This window comes from Protopterus annectens, chromosome 2.part0 (genome assembly GCF_019279795.1).
Source record: "Protopterus annectens isolate FY-2018-M chromosome 2.part0, PAN1.0, whole genome shotgun sequence".
NCBI lineage: Eukaryota > Metazoa > Chordata > Ceratodontiformes > Protopteridae > Protopterus > Protopterus annectens.
The window spans coordinates 738,892,374-738,898,373 of NC_056728.1; positions in this window are offsets into that span (position 1 = coordinate 738,892,374).

A 6,000-nucleotide genomic window follows, 5' to 3' on the forward strand; every position below is an offset into this window, starting at 1 on the left:
TAATAAAAATAAAAACTTCAGCTTCTATACGGTATCCGTATAACTGAAACAATATGATAAAGCATGTTTGACAAAATCACCAGATTACATTTTAAATATTTATACCAAATGTTGCTGTCGGCATATTCGTCAGAAGAAAAATGTTGACGCCTTCAAATTTAAAGCACCTGGACATAGGTTTAAGCATTTACAATACACTTGTCAATTAGTATTTATATAACCATATGCACAATATATGTTTAACAAATGTCTACAAGCACCATAATTAGTTGAAGTATAACTGCTGGAATATAAGATCAAAAAATGTACAATACCAGGTGGAGAATACTACTATCTAATAGCTTACCTACAAGCCCCAGACTTTGGATGCTTGAGATACCAACCAGTATATTAACTAGAACTATAATTAATTACCACAGAGAGGGTAGTGGAATTAAAGAGCGTTACATAAAGCACAATGCAAATAGTGAAAACATCCAACATAAACTACAGCATGACATCCTACTACTAAAAGTACCAAAAGCAAAGTCCCAAAAACGTCCTGTTGACACGCATATCACTCCTCTCACTCCATGAACCTCTTTTTCTACTTTTTACCACATTTTGACTCCATACTGGACCTTACACACAGTGCATATTGGAGTAACAGCTTCCTATACTTGCATGCAATCTGCTATTTAAAAGGAGGGATCCCTTTACCATATAGTTATCCTTATTTGGCAGTTTGTTGAAGGGTATTGCCCTTTTAAGAGCTGTAACTCATCTAGGACAACTCATCCAATGAGATGAGCGATACGCGATGACGCGGAAGGTTAGAGGGCGACGTCGCCCAAGAGGCTGATGGGAAATGAAGTTCTCAGCCACCGGACAACCACGCTGCAACAGGCCAGCATCCCAGAGATAAAATGGATTGTTTACCTCACATCCAGCTCACAAAACAGGGATCGAGGCCTCAAAAAGAGGCGGAACGAGGACGGAGCATCGTCGGAACTCACCCAGGACAATACAGTAAGAAAAATCACTTTATCAGCTTTCAGGACATTCTTTAAATAATTTGAGAAACAGTGCTTTGGCATCTTTATTGTTTTTTGCTTCTTGGTTGGAGCCTTGGTAATTAAATACTAGCGTGTTAGGAAATCTCATTTGAAACTTAATGTTGTTTTTTTATGAGATAACCACAGTAAGGTGCTAACTTCCTTCTCTCTAGCTTAATCGGGGCTGGTAAATCTGGTGAAAAAGTAATCTTAGAATCCTTCCATGTAACAGATTTTTTAGATCTAGCTGCATATAAAATAGATATGGTGTGTTGGTAGTTTAATATTTTCACATATACATTTCTGGGATGCATGTTAGAGTTAACAGGGACTTGCCCTAATGCTCTACGTGCTCTTTCTATCATAATCTGAGAAGCCAGCTCTGGATTATCAAGCAGAATGGAGAAGATTTCACTGATGCTTTCTAATATAGACTTGTGAGGGATAGTTTCCGGTATTCCCCTTATAGCGACGTTATTGCGTCTAGATCTAGCCTCTAGATCTAACAGTTTTTCTTGTATTTCTGCATTTGTAGACCTGCTGGCATCTAGATCTTTTTGTAGTTGTTCAATTTTGATTTCATTATTTGTGACCCTCACTTCAGTATCCGAAAGCCTAGATAGCAATCTGTCCAGAGAATCCCCAAATGTTTTAAACTGTGAGGAAAAGTTTTGTATGGCCTCCTGTATGGGCTGGAGTGCTGTTTTTAAATCATCCAAGTTATTTGGGTCATTTTTATTTTTGGAAGTAGCAGAGTTGACTGAGGATTTAGACATTTCTAGTTGTTGCTGTTGTTGTTTACCAGTTCTGACCCTTTTGGTACTCACTTCTTTCTCCGGAGATGAGATGGTAGAAAATTTTGCTTTAGTGGTTTGTAAGTCCATAGATTCTGATCGCTGAGACATACCAGATATCTTGTCCCTCGGTTGTCAAAGTATTTGATTACTGATATGTTTGTTTCAGAAGGAAGATGCACCACACAGACACACTGGATTCCTGGAGCACATGTAGGCAGGACTGCATAAGGCCCGGACTAATCCAAGGTAATCATTTGATTTTTAAAAGAAATCCATGCAATCAGGTCGAGCCCCACACTCAGAATGTTAATCGCCAAACATACATAGATTTATTTCCGGATAAAGATGGTTTCTTCACATGATATTAAGTTTGAGAATGATGAATTTTAAGCAGAGCTGAGTTCTTACCCTGTTTACAGGACGGTAGCTATCCTGGAACTCTCATTTTTTTTTTTTTTTTTTTCCCAGATGCTCTCTTTGTACACAGTAGGAGTGCCTGAAATCAGAATATGATCTCACTGCACTCAGTTGAGTGAGCAAATGAGATGGGCCCAGAAGGAGTATCCAAACACAAATTTACAAGAGGGGCGGGCAGTTTCAAGGCCACTAAGATTAACACAAAAACAAAAATGGGGAGGGTGGGTGGGACTAACTGAAGAGCAGAGTCAAAACTTCCAGTTCAGTTAATATTCCTGCAACACACAGTTAAAATCAATTTAAATACTGCATTTTTTTGAAAAAAAGTGCAGATAAATGTACTTAAATTCTCTTATACGTCCAGTTGAATACAGCAAGTTCTTAGCCAGCCAAAGCTGAGTTTTTTCAGCAGAACATATTTCACACTGTACCACTTAAATAGGCAAGGACAGGAAATCAAAGAATGTAGCTACCCCACACCTGTAATTACTAGCAAATAACAAAATTCAGCAAACACTGACTAACTTCCAATTCAGTTAATATTCCTGCAACACACAGTTAAAATCAATTTAAATACTGTATTTTTTTGAAAAAAAAGTGCAGATAAAGGAACTTAAATTCTCTTATACGTCCAGTTGAATACAGCAATTTTCGAGCATATCAACCCCAAAGCTGCGATTTTTAAGCAGAAAATATTTCACACTGTACCACTTAAATAGGCAAGGACAGGAAATCAAAGAATGTGGCTACTCCCACACCTGTAATTACTAGCAAATAACAAAATTCAGCAAACACTGACTAACTTCCAGTTCAGTTAATATTCCTGCAACACAGAGTTAAAATCAATTTAAATACTGTATTTCTTTGAAAAAAAGTGCAGATAAAGGTACTTAAATTCTCTTATATGTCCAGTTGAATACAGCAAGTTCTTAGCTGGCCAAAGCTGAGGTTTTTAAGCAGAAAATATTTCACACTGTACCACTTAAATAGGCAAGGACAGGAAATCAAAGAATGTGGCTACCCCACACCTGTAATTACTAGCAAATAACAAAATTCAGCAAACACTGACTAACTTCCAGTTCAGTTAATATTCCTGCAACACACAGTTAAAATCAATTTAAATACTGTATTTGTTTGAAAAAAAGTGCAGATAAAGGTACTTAAATTCTCTTATACATCCAGTTGAATACAGGAATTGTTGAGCATATCAACCCCCAAAGCTGAGGTTTTTAAGCAGAAAATATTTCACACTGTACCACTTAAATAGGCAAGGACAGGAAATCAAAGAATGTGGCTACCCCCACACATGTAATTACTAGCAAATAACAAAATTCAGCAAACACTGACTAACTTCCAGTTCAGTTAATATTCATGCAACACAGTTAAAATCAATTTAAATACTGTATTTTTTTGAAAAAAAAGTGCAGATAAAGATTCATAAAGTCTCTTATACGTCCAGTTGAATACAGCAAGTTCTTAGCCGGTCAAAGCTGAGGTTTTTAAGCAGAAAATATTTCACACTGTACCACTTAAATAGGCAAGGGCAGGAAATCAAAGAATGTGGCTACCCCCACACCTGTAATTTCTAGCAAATAACAAACTTCAGCAAACACTGACTAACTTCCAGTTCAGTTAATATTCCTGCAACACACAGTTAAAATCAATTTAAATACTGTATTTTATTGAAAAAAAGTGCAGATAAAGGTACTTAAATTCTCTTATACGTCCAGTTGAATACAGCAAGTTCTTAGCCGGCCAAAGCTGAGGTTTTTAAGCAGAAAATATTTCACACTGTACCACTTAAATAGGCAAGGACAGGAAATCAAAGAATGTGGCTACCCCCACACCTGTAATTACTAGCAAATAACAAAATTCAGCAAACACTGACTAACTTCCATTTCAAAATGCACAAGGTGAGAGTAATAATGCCCATTACCCCAAAGCACCTGGATACATCAGGCTGTATGGTAGGAATCAGCAGCAGAATGCTCAGTGGACATGTCAGTAGTAGTACAACTGTAGCATATAACTACCAGTTCCTTTAATAATGATGTATATGAACAATTACTGCCTCCACAGTGCCTAGAGAGCATTGTTTGAAATACACACTGAAGCAAAAATATGACTAAAGCAACATGCAAATTTCTCCCATGCTGTAGCACACTTCTATATGTTGTAGTTAGATAAACATATACTGTACACTAAGCAGAGTAGACAGCAATTCCCCTCCTCCACACACTTGGTTATTGAAGCTGTGAGCATGATACTGCATGCTTTTCTGTGCTTGCAGTAAAACTGCAACAGCCATACATCTCTTAAGTTGAATTTACTTCAGCTACATGTCCCCAACCAAATGTACCTCAGGAAATGTCTTGCCACCTAACTGCCTGAGCCTCTTAATTTGTTATGTGTGGAAAGAAAGGCCACATTGCTTGGCACTGTAAAGGAAATGCTAATTTGAGAGCTGAAGTCAATGCATTTAATGAGTTTATATCAACTTAGAAAGTGAGACAGCCTAGTGCCATTGTGTTGCAATGAGACTATTAAAATGTATTGTAGAAGGGGGATAGTTCAAGTACTATTAGACTCTGAAAACACAATTTTGTGGGGTCTAAAATTACTAACACTCATAAAACATATTATTACATTTAGAATGTAAAGTTGTTTAAAACACAACCAAAACGTCACCTGTCAAATTAATGGATCTGCTCCTGGGCATCTCCAGGATAAATGCCATTGTAATCTTCAGCTTGTCACATCTTCAAACCATATGCCTTACTCAGAATCCTATGTCCCACTGCTAGCATTCATCTGTACATGAATAGTTTTACTAGCTTCTCACAGCCAAAAACTTTAGTTTTCCAATACTGTTCACTACTTCACCTCTCTATTTTTCATATAAATCTTATGATAACCATATATAATTATCTCTGAACCTACCTAATATTCTACTTCTTAACTACAATATTAACATTTTCTGCCCTGTCACGTTCTTTTCCTCACTTCATTTTCTTTGAATTTCTAATCACTAATCACAAGATCTATTATCTATCTGACAAGCCCACCAATACACCTCTTCAGATGCTCAACATTCAACATCTACTAAATAATAAGGATCTTTTTTCTCTTTATTTCATATGAATGTAATCTATTTAGCAAGTGTATGTGTAATTATTAATGCATATTACTTAATGTCTATACTGTGTGACGACATGCATGAATGGGCGTTCCTTCGTTGAAGGTTGTGCGTTAGGCCCAGTAAGCCAGCACATAAAACTCTACTGCCAATCATTAGCGAACCAGAGTTCCGCTGTGGTGATCCCTAACCAGGAAAAGCCGAAAGACACACACACACATTTAATGTCTATTCATGTATATTACTGAATGTCTGTTTAAAATGTTTGCAATATGTTGGAGCTTTTCTCTTCTGGCCTTCAGTGAAACAAGTTTTTGACTAAACAGAAACAAACCCAGTAAACAAAAGCAAAATAAAATAAAAATAAAATTATCTCCCTGAATGTGTAGAAGTTGAAACAGTGATGGTAAAATTGTTGCATACTTTTATCTGTTATGCTTGATTTGTCTCATGAATTAATACAAAGAAAATATTTTCCCCATTTCAAAACACTACTGGAAATGTGTGAAGAAAGAGAATCCATAGGCACAATTCTGCAAGCTGACAAACATAACACAAAAGAAAGACAGAGAGACAGAAAACAACAAAATGAAAAATCTATCCACTATAAAAAGGG